Source organism: Schistocerca gregaria, chromosome 10 (genome assembly GCF_023897955.1).
Source record: "Schistocerca gregaria isolate iqSchGreg1 chromosome 10, iqSchGreg1.2, whole genome shotgun sequence".
In the NCBI taxonomy this organism is placed as follows: Eukaryota; Metazoa; Arthropoda; class Insecta; order Orthoptera; family Acrididae; genus Schistocerca; species Schistocerca gregaria.
The window spans coordinates 88327963-88340005 of NC_064929.1; the positions used below are offsets into that span (position 1 = coordinate 88327963).

The 12043-nt window shown below is 44.9% G+C and overlaps 1 protein-coding gene across 3 annotated transcripts in view; it reads left to right on the top strand.

Annotated features, from left to right (window-relative positions):
* The window catches only part of LOC126293406 (aminopeptidase Ey-like), a 424028-nt gene that overhangs the window by 372601 nt on the left and 39384 nt on the right, over positions 1–12043 (top strand). The gene's annotated exons all lie outside the window — the stretch shown is intronic.

A 12043-nucleotide genomic window follows, 5' to 3' on the forward strand; every position in this document is an offset into this window, starting at 1 on the left:
TTTATGGATTTTTCCTCTCGGGTCTGATCCAAGTGGCTTTCGAGAATTGCAGTGTTTGAGTACATCTGCATACCAGGAAAGATGGAAAGCTTTTCAATGTCAGTCTTCTGAAGAGTAAGACAAAGCGCTACGAGATAGTCGCTCGTGAACTCCTGTCTGCTGATGATGCTGCAATTGTTGCTAACTCCGCAGATGAGCTGCAGGAGCTAGTATCAAGATTTAGTCATGTATGCCACCTGTTCTCGATGAGTGTAAACAGCAGTAAGACGGTAATTATGGTTCAGGGTGCTAACACAAAGCCGAATATCACACTACTCTGCAAGTCGTAGATAACGTCTGCTCTCTTGGATCAACTGCAGAATCAAGCATGTCTGTTGACAAGGAAATTAATGCTCGCATTGGAAGAGCTGCGGCAACTTTTGGCAAACTCTCTACCCGTGTTTGGAAAAACAATAAACTCTCTTTGGCCACAAAAATTCTTGTATATCAAACTTGTGGCCTTAGCATCCTTTTATATGCATTGGAAATATGGACTACATGTGCCAGACAGGAACGTCGCCTTAAGGATTTCCACATGCGGTGCCTGAGATCCATCCTCGGAGTAACGTGGAAGGACCGAGTGACCAACGAAGCTATCTAAAACTAACTGCAACAGTATTTCAGCTATCTTGAAGCAGAGACCACTCCACTGGCTGGGACAGGTCTACCGTATGGATCCTGACAGATTACCACGTGAGGTGATGCTCGCAGAGATCTCTACAGCCAAAAGACCTGCAGGACGTCCTGTATTGAGGTTCGAGGACTCCTGTAAACTAGATACGGAGAGCTTCGGAATCGACACAAACAGATGGGAGGCACGGGCTAGCATGAGACCAGAGTGGCGTGACGATATATCATCTGGAATGTCGAAGCACGATGAAGGCTCGTTAGACAGATTAAGGCAGAAAAGGCTTCGCAATGCTACTACTGCTCCTGCCACAGCAGCCAGACACACTTGTGACAAGTGCGACAACAGATGCCGTGCTGCCATTGGCTTCACAAGTCATGTGAAAAAATGCAACCCATAAACACACACACACTGCAACAATCATCTACCAAGATGTCGTGGCGCATATATATACACTCCTGGAAATTTAAATAAGAACACCGTGAATTCATTGTCCCAGGAAGGGGAAACTTTATTGACACATTCCTGGGGTCAGATACATCACATGATCACACTGACAGAACCACAGGCACATAGACACAGGCAACAGAGCATGCACAATGTCGGCACTAGTACAGTGTTTATCTACCTTTCGCAGCAATGCAGGCTGCTATTCTCCCATGGAGACGATCGTAGAGATGCTGGATGTAGTCCTGTAGAACGGCTTGCCATGCCATTTCCACCTGGCGCCTCAGTTGGACCAGCGTTCGTGATGGACGTGCAGACTGCTTGAGACGACGCTTCATCCAGCCCCAAACATGCTCAATGGGGGGACAGATCCGGAGATCTTGCTGGCCAGGGTAGTTGACTTACACCTTCTAGAGCACGTTGGGTGGCACGGGATACATGCGGACGTGCATTGTCCTGTTGGAACAGCAAGTTCCCTTGCCGGTCTAGGAATGGTAGAACGATGGGTTCGATGACGGTTTGGATGTACCGTGCACTATTCAGTGTCCCCTCGACGATCACCAGAGGTGTACGGCCAGTGTACGAGATCGCTCCCCACACCATGATGCCGGGTGTTGGCCCTGTGTGCCTCGGTCGTATGCAGTCCTGATTGTGGCGCTCACCTGCACGGCGCCAAACACGCATACGACCATCATTGGCACCAAGGCAGAAGCGACTCTCATCGCTGAAGACGACACGTCTCCATTCGTCCCTCCATTCACGCCTGTGGCGACACCACTGGAGGCGGGCTGCACGATGTTGGGGCGTGAGCGGAAGACGGCCTAACGGTGTGCGGGACCGTAGCCCAGCTTCATGGAGACGGTTGCGAATGGTCCTCGCCGATACCCCAGGAGCAACAGTGTCCCTAATTAGCTGGTAAGTGGCGGTGCGGTTCCCTACGGCACTGCGTAGGATCCCACGGTCTTGGCGTGCATTCGTGCGACGCTGCGGTCCGGTCCCAGGTCGACGGACACGTGCACCTTCCGCCGACCACTGGCGACAACATCGATGTACTGTGGAGACCTCACGCCCCACGTGTTGAGCAATTCGGCGGTACATCCACCCGGCCTCCCGCATGCCCACTATACACCCTCGCTCAAAGTCCGTCAACTGCACATACGGTTCACGTCCACAATGTCGCGGCATGCTACCAGTGTTAAAGACTGCGATGGAGCTCCGTATGCCACGGCAAACTGGCTGACACTGACGGCGGCGGTGCACAAATGCTGCGCAGCTAGCGCCATTCGACGGCCAACACCGCGGTTCCTGGTGTGTCCGCTGTGCCGTGCGTGTGATCATTGCTTGTACAACATTCTCGCAGTGTCCTGAGCAAGTATGGTGGGTCTGACACACTGGTGTCAATGTGTTCTTTTTTCTATTTCCAGGAGTATATATATATATATATATATATATATATATATATATATATATAATCGGAAAAATTGTTAGAAGCTGACCTCGGTGAATATAAGTTTGGATTCCGGAGAAATGTAGGAACACGTGAGGCGATACTGACCCTACGACTTCTCATAATAGATAGGATAAGGAAAGATAAATCTACGCTTACAGCATTTGTAGATTTGGAGAAAGCTAACTGGAATACTCTCTTTCAAACTCTAAAGGTGGTGGCAGAGGTAAAATACTGGGAGCGAGAGGCTATTTACAATTTGCTCAGAACACAGATGGAAGTTATATGACTCGAGTGGCACGAAAGGGAAGCAGTGGTTGAGAAGGAAGTGGGACTTGCTTGTAGCCTATCGCTGATGTTATTCAATCTGTGTGAGAAGGAAGTGGGACTTGCTTGTAGCCTATCGCTGATGTTATTCAATCTGTGTCAGAAGGAAGTGGGACATGATTGTAGCCTATCGCTGATGTTATTCAATTTGTGTATTGAGAAAGCAGTAAAGGAAACAAAAGAAAAATTTGCAGTGGTAATTAAAGTCCAGGGAGAAGAAATAAAAACTTAAAGTGTAGCAATGTATGGAAGTGAAACTTGGATGATCAACAGTTGAGACAAGAAGCGAATAGTAGCTCTTGAATGTGGTGCTACAGAAGAATGCTGAACGTTAGACGGTAGATCACATAACTAATGAGGAGCTATTGAATATTACTGAGGAGAGAAGAAATTTGCGGCACACCCTAATCAGAAAGAGGACCGGCTTGTAGGACATATTCTGAGACATCAAGGGGTCACCAGGTGAGCACTGGTGGGAAGCGTGGGGGGGGGGGGGGGGGGGGGGGGGGGGGGTGAATCGTAGAGGGAGATCAAAACATGAATACGGTAAGCAGATTCAGAAGGATGTGGGTTGCAGCAGCTATTCGTGGATCAAGAGGCATGTGGCACACCGCCATGCTGCACGTCCCTCTAGCGGGACAAGGTTGCAGCGTGCCTCAGCGAAGCGAGAAAGTCCGGCGAGAAACATAAGGGGCACAGCGGACCGGTATAGAGAACAGAGAGAAAATTCGGAGGAGTTACTTTTCACCATGCTCTCATACTTTAATTACAAGATGATTATAATTCGTAATATTCTCATAAAATGTACAAATGTTGAATAAATTATTGTAGCCAGTTATATGGTCCGTAAATCGTGGATATTCTAAGATAATTTCATGCTGTCATGTAATCTTCCAGAACGCTCCAAAAACAGTTTTACATTCAATAATCGAACAATGGAAAATCCAGGATGGAATGTAACAATATAATGAGAAGGGAAGTTGCTACTCACCATATCGCAGAGACGCTGAGTCGCAGATAGGCACAAAAAAAGACATTCACAATTAAAGCTTTTAGCCATTGACCTTGGGTCGTCTGTGTTAGCGGCGTTTGTGTGTGTGTGTGTGTGTGTGTGTGTGTGTGTGTGTGTGTGTGTATGCGTATGTGTCTATTGCTGACGAAGGCTAATGGCCGAAAGCATTAAATGTGAAAGTCTTTTTGTTGTGCCTATTTGTGACTCAGCATCTCCGCTATATGGTGAGTAACAACTTTCCTTCCCATAATATTGTTACATTCAATAATAATATTTTGAGATCTTAATAGTTTCCTTTTTTAATTATAGTGGTAGTAGCGAACCCCAGTAACATCCAAACTACAAAATTAAAGCACTGACAATGGTTATGTAAGCTTACTGTACTCAGCAGTTTTGAATGACGTGCTACACTGAAGGTCGGGCTGTATCAAGAGGTGAACTACACTGAGGTCCAAAAGTTAAGCGACAGCGATACACACACACGGAGATGGCGGTAGTAGCCTATCGCGTACACAAGGTGTAAAACGACAGTGCGTTGGCGGAGATGGCTTTTGTACTCAGATGATTCACACGGAAAGGTTTCCGACGTGGCTGTGGTCGCATGACGGGAACTAATAGACTTTGAACGAGGAACGGTAGTTGGAGCTAGACGCGTTTCGGAAATCGTGAATTCAGTATACCAAGATCCACAGTGTCAAGAGTGTTCCGAGAATATCAGATTTTAGGCATTGTCTCCACAGACAACGCAATGGTACGGGCTTCACTTAACGACCGAGAGCAGCGGTGTTTGCGTACAGTCGTCAGTGCAAACAGACAAGCAACGCTGCGTGAAATAACCGCAGAAATCTGTTTAGGACGTACGACGAACGTATCTGTTAGGGCAGTGCGACGAAGTTTGGCGTTAATGGGTTACGGAAGCAGACGATCACTCATTGCTTGCACATGGCATCGTATTTTGGGGTAATTCATCACTGGGGGATAAAGTATTTATTGTACAAAAGCGTGTAATCAGAATAATAGATGGAGACCACCCAAGATCATCCTGCAGACATTTATTTAAGGATCTAGGGATATTCACAGTAGCTTCTCAGTATATATACTCTCTTATGAAATTTGTTATTAACAACCAAACCCAATTCAAAAGTAATAGCAGTGTGCATAACTACAATACTAGGAGAAAGGATGATCTTCACTATTCAAGATTAAATCTAACTTTGGCACAGAAAGGGGTGAATTATACTGCCACTTAAGTCTTTGGTCACTTACCAAATAGTATCAAAATTCTGACAGATAACCAAAAAGTATTTAAGAAGAAATTAAAAGAATTTCTGAATGACAACTCCTTCTACTCCATAGAGGAATTTTTAGATATAAATTAAGAAAAAAAGAAAAAAAGAAAAAAAACAAAAAATAAAGAAGTTGTTATGTAAACTTAATTATGTCACATATTGGAAAATTTGACTCGTTCCACATCATTACGAAATATCGTACTCATGATCCATGGAACTAGTATTAATCTAGTCTAATCCAATCTAATCTGAGTGCGTCTACTACTAGTACGGTGTTGCCCTCAGCGCCTCTCCTGGGCTCGTCACCGTATAGGTTGGACTGTAGACACTGCGGAACAGTGGCTTCGTCAGATGAGTCCGGATTTCAGTCGGTGAGACCTGATGGTACTGTTCAAGTCCAGTGCAGACCCCGTGAAGCTATGGGGAAAGTCGTCAACAAGGCACGTGCTGGTTGTTGGCTCCATAATGTTGTGGGGTGTGTTCATTTCGCCGGCCTGGGTGGCCGAGCGGTTCTAGGCGCTACAGTCTGGAATCGCTCGAACGCTACGGTCGCAGGTTCGAATCCTGCCCCGGGCATGGATGTGTGTGATGTCCTTAGGTTAGTTAGGTTTAAGTAGTTCTAAGTATATGGGACTCATGACCTCAGATGTTGTCCCATAGTGTTCAGAGCCATTTGAACCATTTTTTTGCGTTCATTTCATTTATTTATTGGTCCATTTGATTCGTTACATACTTAAACAGTACATTGAATATAGGACAAGTCAAAATTGCGAAAGGAGCAGAAACACACACACACACACACAGAGAGAGAGAGAGAGAGAGAGAGAGAGAGAGAGAGAGAGAGAGAGACAGAGACAGAGAGAGCATGACAAAATTAATTAGAGATGTTGTTGTTGTTGTTATGTTGTTGTTGTTGTGGTCTTCAGTCCTGAGACTGGTTTGATGCAGCTCTCCATGCTATTCTATCCTTCTGAATCTGTTTAGTGTATTCATCCCTTGGTCTCCCTCTACGATTTTTACCCTCCACGCTGCCCTCCAATGCTAAATTTGTGATCCCTTGATGCCTCAGAACATGTCCTACCAACCGATCCCGTCTTCTAGTCAAGTTGTGCCACAAACTCCTCTTCTCCCCAATCCTCTTCAACACCTCCTCATTAGTTACGTGATCTACCCATCTAATCACCAGCATTCTTCTGTAGCACCACATTTCAAAGGCTTCTATTCTCTTCTTGTCCAAACTATTTATCGTCCATGTTTCACTTACATACACTCCATACAAATACTTTCAGAAACGACTTCCTGACATTTAAATCTATACTCGATGTTAACAAATTTCTCTTCTTCAGAAACGTTTTCCTTCCCATTGCCAGTATACATTTTATATCCTTTCTACTTCGACCATCATCAGTTACTTTGCTCTCCAAATAGCAAAACTCCTTTACTATTTCAACTGTGTCATTTCCTAATCTAATTCCCTCAGCATTGCCCGACTTAATTCGACAACATTCCATTATCCTCGTTTTGCTTTTGTTGATGTTCATCTTCTATCCTCCCTTCAAGACACTGTCCATTCCGTTCAACTGCTCTTCCAAGTCCTTTGCTGTCTCTGACATCGGCGGACCTCAACGTTTTTTATTTCTTCTCCATGGATTTTAATACCTACACCGAATTTTTCTTTTGTTTCCTTTACTGCTTGCTCAATATACAGATTGAATGACATCGGGGAGAGGCTACAACCCTGTCTCACTTCCTTCCCAACCACTGCTTCCCTTTCATGTCCCTCAACTCTTATAACTGCCATCTGGTTTTTCTACAAACTGTAAATACCCTTTCGCTCCCCGTATTTTACCCTGCCACCTTAAGAATTTGAAAGAGATTATTCCAGTCAACATTGTCAAAAGCTTCCTCCAAGTCTACAAATGCTAGTAACGTAGGTTTGCCTTTTATTAAACTAGCTTGTAGGGTCAGTATTGCCTCACGTTTTCCCATATTTCTATGGAATCCAAACTGATCTGCCCCGAGGTCGGCTTCTACCAGTTTTTCCATTCGTCTGTACAGAATTCGCGTTAGTATTTTGCATCCGTGACTTATTAAACTGATAGTTCGGTAGTTTTCACATCTGTCAACGTCTGCTTTCTTTGGAATTTGAATTATTATATTCTTCTTGAAGTCTGAGGATATTTCGCCTGTCTCATACATTTTGCTCACCAGATTGTAGACTCTTGTCAGGCAGGACTGGCTCTCCCAAGGCCGTCAGTAGTTCCAATGGAATGTTGTCTACTCCTGGGGCCTTGTTTCGACTTAGGTCTTTCAGTGCTCTATCAAATTCTTCACGCAGCATCATATCTCCCATTTCATCTTCATCTACATCTTCTTCCATTTCCATAATATTGTCCTCAAGAACATCGCCCTTGTATAGACCCTCTATATACTTCTTCCACCTTTCTGCTTTCCCTTCTTTGCTTAGAAATGGGTTTCCATCTGAGTCCTTGATATTCTTTTCTCCAAAGGTCTCTTTAATTTTCCTGTAGGCAGTATCTATCTTACCCCTAGTGAGGTAATCCTCTACATCCTTACATTTGTCCTCTAGCCATGTCTGCTTAGCAATTTTGCACTTCCTGTCGATCTCATTTTTGAGACGTGTGTATTCCTTTTTGCCTGCTTCATTTACTGCATTTTTATATTTTCTCGTTCCATCAATTAAATTCAATATTTCTTCTGTTACCCAAAGGGTTTCTACTAGCCCTCGTCTTTTTACCTACACTCCTGGAAATGGAAAAAAGAACACATTGACACCGGTGTGTCAGACCCACCATAATTGCTCCGGACACTGTGAGAGGGCTGTACAAGCAATGATCACACGCACGGCACAGCGGACACACCAGGAAACGCGGTGTTGGCCGTTGAATGGCGCTAGCTGCACAGCATTTGTGCATCGCCGCCGTCAGTGTCAGCCAGTTTGCCGTGGCATACGGAGCTCCATCGCAGTCTTTAACACTGGTAGAATGCCGCGACAGCGTGGACGTGAACCGTATGCGCGAGGACGTATAGTGGGCATGCGGGAGGCCGGGTCGACGTACTGCCGAATTGCTCAACACGTGGGGCGTGAGGTCTCCACAGTACATCGATGTTGTCGCCAGTGGTCGGCGGAAGGTGCACGTGCCCGTCGACCTGGGACCGGACCGCAGCAACGCACGGATGCACGCCAAGACTGTAGGACCCTACGCAGTGATGTAGGGGACCGCACCGTCACTTCCCAGCAAATTAGGGACAATGTTGCTCCTGGGGTATCGGCGAGGACCATTCGCAACCGTCTCCATGAAGCTGGGCTACGTTCCTGCACACCGTTAGGCCGTCTTCCACTCACGCCCCAACATCGTGCAGCCCGCCTCCAGTGGTGTCACGACAGGCGTGAATGGAGGGACGAATGGAAACGTGTCATCTTCAGCGATGAGAGTTGCTTCTGCCTTGGTGCCAATGATGGTCGTATGCGCGTTTGGCGCCGTGCAGGTGAGCGCCACAATCAGGACTGCATACAACCGAGGCACACAGGGCCAACACCCAGCATCATGGTGTGGGGAGCGATCTCCTACACTGGCTGTACACCTCTGGTGATCGTCGAGGGGACACTGAATAGTGCACGGTACATCCAAACCGTCATAGAACCCACCGTTCTACCATTCCTAGACCGGCAAGGGAACTTGCTGTTCCAACAGGACAATGCACATCCACATGTATCCCGTGCCACCCAACGTGCTCTAGAAGGTGTAAGTCAACTACCCTGGCCAGCAAGATCTTCGGATCTGTCCCCCATTGAGAATGTTTGGGACTGGATGAAGCGTCGTCTCACGCGGTCTGCACGTCCGGCACGAACACTGGTCCAACTGAGGCGCCAGGTGGAAATGGCATGGCAAGCCGTTCCACAGGACTACATCCAGCATCTCTACAATCGTCTCCATGGGAGAATAGCAGCCTGCATTGCTGCGAAAGGTGGATATACACTGTACTAGTGCCGACATTGTACATGCTCTGTTGCCTGTGTCTATGTGCCTGTGGTTCTGTCAGTGTGATCATGTGATGTATCTGACAACAAGAATGTGTCAATAAAGTTTCCCCTTCCTGGGACAATGAACTCACGGTGTTCTTATTTCAATTTCCAGGAGTGTATTTGATCCTCTGCTGCCTTCACTAGATATTAGATTCAATTAGATTCACTAGAGATTCAATTAGAGGTAACAACCATAAATTACAAGTGACAAATATAGCAATTTGAATTTAAGCATTATTACATAATCATTGTTTACAAGGCTATTTTTTGTAATTTAAAGATTCTTTTACAGAGTAAAAACATTTTTCTACTAGAAATTACTTAAGATTATGTTTAAAAATTATTTTATGTTGCTGCGATTTTAAATCACTGGGCAGGCTATTATCTGTAATACATTTTTCTGGTAAAGTGCTGTTCTACACTGTGACATGTGGATATTATTTGTGTTTCTTGTGTTGTCACTGTGTATATGCTTATTTTGTTGATGATGTCCAGTTTGGTTTAAAATATACTCACTTGTGAACAGGCTACACTCATATATGTAAAGGCTTGGTAAGCTCATTATTTTCATCTGGATGAAATGTGGTCTACATGTTTCCAGTTTTCTTAGGTTGCAGATAGTCCTGATTGCTCTTTCCTGCATCCTAAAGATCTTTATGCTGGTGGCTTAATTTCCCCAGAAGATTAGCCCATATCGAAATAGTGCATGGAAGTATGCATAATACGCCTGAATGACTGCTGACTTGCTTGCACTTTTATTTAACACACAGAGAGCATAACAAGCTTTTGAAAGTTTTTTCTCAAGTTCTTTTATATAACAGTCCCATTTTAAATTAAATTGAACCTAGAACATTAGTTCAAAAAAATGGCTCTGAGCACTATGGGACTCAACTGCTGTGGTCATTAGTCCCCTCGAACTTAGAACTACTTAAACCTAACTAATCTAAAGACATCACAGACATCCATGCCCGAGGCAAGATTCACCTGTGACCGTAGCAGTCGCACGGTTCCGGACTGTGCGCCTAGAACTGCGAGACCACCGCGGCCAGCTAGAACCTTAGTGTCAGTAATCTAGTTCAGTAACGTATTGCAAGATATGGTACTATGTTCAAATGGAATGGAATGGACTGTGTCGTCTGGTCCAGCTAAAGCGATCATTGACTGTTAATCATTATGTTCGGCAACTTTGGGACCATTTGCAGTAATTCGTGAACTTCACGTTGCCAAACAACGTGAAATTTTTGCGGATGACAATGCGGTTCACAATTATGCGCAGTTGGTTTGAAGAATACTCTGGACAATTCGTACAAATGATTTGTCCATCCAGACTGCCCAACATGGAACACAATCTACAGGTCAGTTCGTGCACAGAATCCTCCAACGGCAACACCTTCGGTATCATGGGCGGCTGTAGAGCAGCACGGCTCAGTATTTCTGCCGGGGACTTTGATAGCTCGTAGAGTCCATGCCCGACGAGCCAGTCAGACAGAGGTCCAACACGATGTTACAAGGTATCCCATGACTTTTGTCACCTCAGTGTAGTGTGCACTACATTACACACTTCTCTACAGTGTGTTAACTATAAGACGGCAGAGTTGTGTGTGGGGAGTGCGGGGAGAGGAGGAAGCAAGCATTGGCTGGCGAGGGGAGGGGAGGGGAGAGGAGCCGTTGGGGGGGGGACAAGACACGCCTACCAGTTGCAGTGCTGGCACTACAAATTGCGCGTCATGCTTACACGAAAGCAGACGAAAGGCTTGGAAGTAAAAGTCGCTTTAAATGTTGATCGTAAACTAAACTGAAATCGTCATGTACATTAAAATCTACATATATAAAAATGAATGTATGTATGTTTGTCTACTATACGCTCACAAACCATTCATCCGATTGCAATGAAACTTTGGTGAGTTGTTCTCCGAACGCCCGAAAAGAGTAATGGACAATGTATCAACGGTTAGGTCACTGTACCATCTGTAGCAAGCCGGCACGGTATCTCAGCGTGTTAGGTCAGAGGGTTAGCACCCCTCTGTAATAAAAAACTAAGCTAATCGATCAACAACGAACTTAAACAGATGTCTTACGATGTCCGCCCCAAGCAGATCCAACGAACATAAACGAACAAAATGAGATTTAAAAAAAAGTAGCACAATTGATTAGGTAAAGGCTTGTCATGCAGTAAACCCTGGTTTGATTCGCACTGCTCGCAATCTTTTTTTTTCTCATTTTATTTCATTCCCCACAATGTTAAACTATTAATTATAAAATTTAAATATACTTAAACAGGTCATATAGTATAACGTAACTGTCAATCTCTATATATAAAAATGAATGTATGTATGTCTGCCCTCTGTTCGTTCCCAAACCATTCATCTGATTGCGATGAAATTTTGGTGATTTGTTCTCCGTACGCCCACGAAGGTTGCTAGCCGGAAAAAAAGAAATAAGACACAATCTTGAGGAGATATGACGTCATAAACAATGAGATGCCACCGCAGGAAAATACCCAGATTTATGCATCCACTATTTGAGAGTGAGAGCACTTAGCGATTAGTAACAAACGTTACATACAATTTCAAACCTTTACGAAAATTTTTCTCGCTGACACCCCCCACAAAATAGTGGAAGAAAAAAAGGTTGTCGCGTACTGCATTTTCTCAGTACATACCGTAAATCTGCCGCAGTAGGCATGACGTTTAGGCATGACGTTTTGTTCTGTTATTTCTTCACTACTAACACTATTCGCAACACGTTTCGCAAACGTGTTAAAAAAAAGCAACTGCCTCTTCACGCATTTTGATAATGTTTAGCA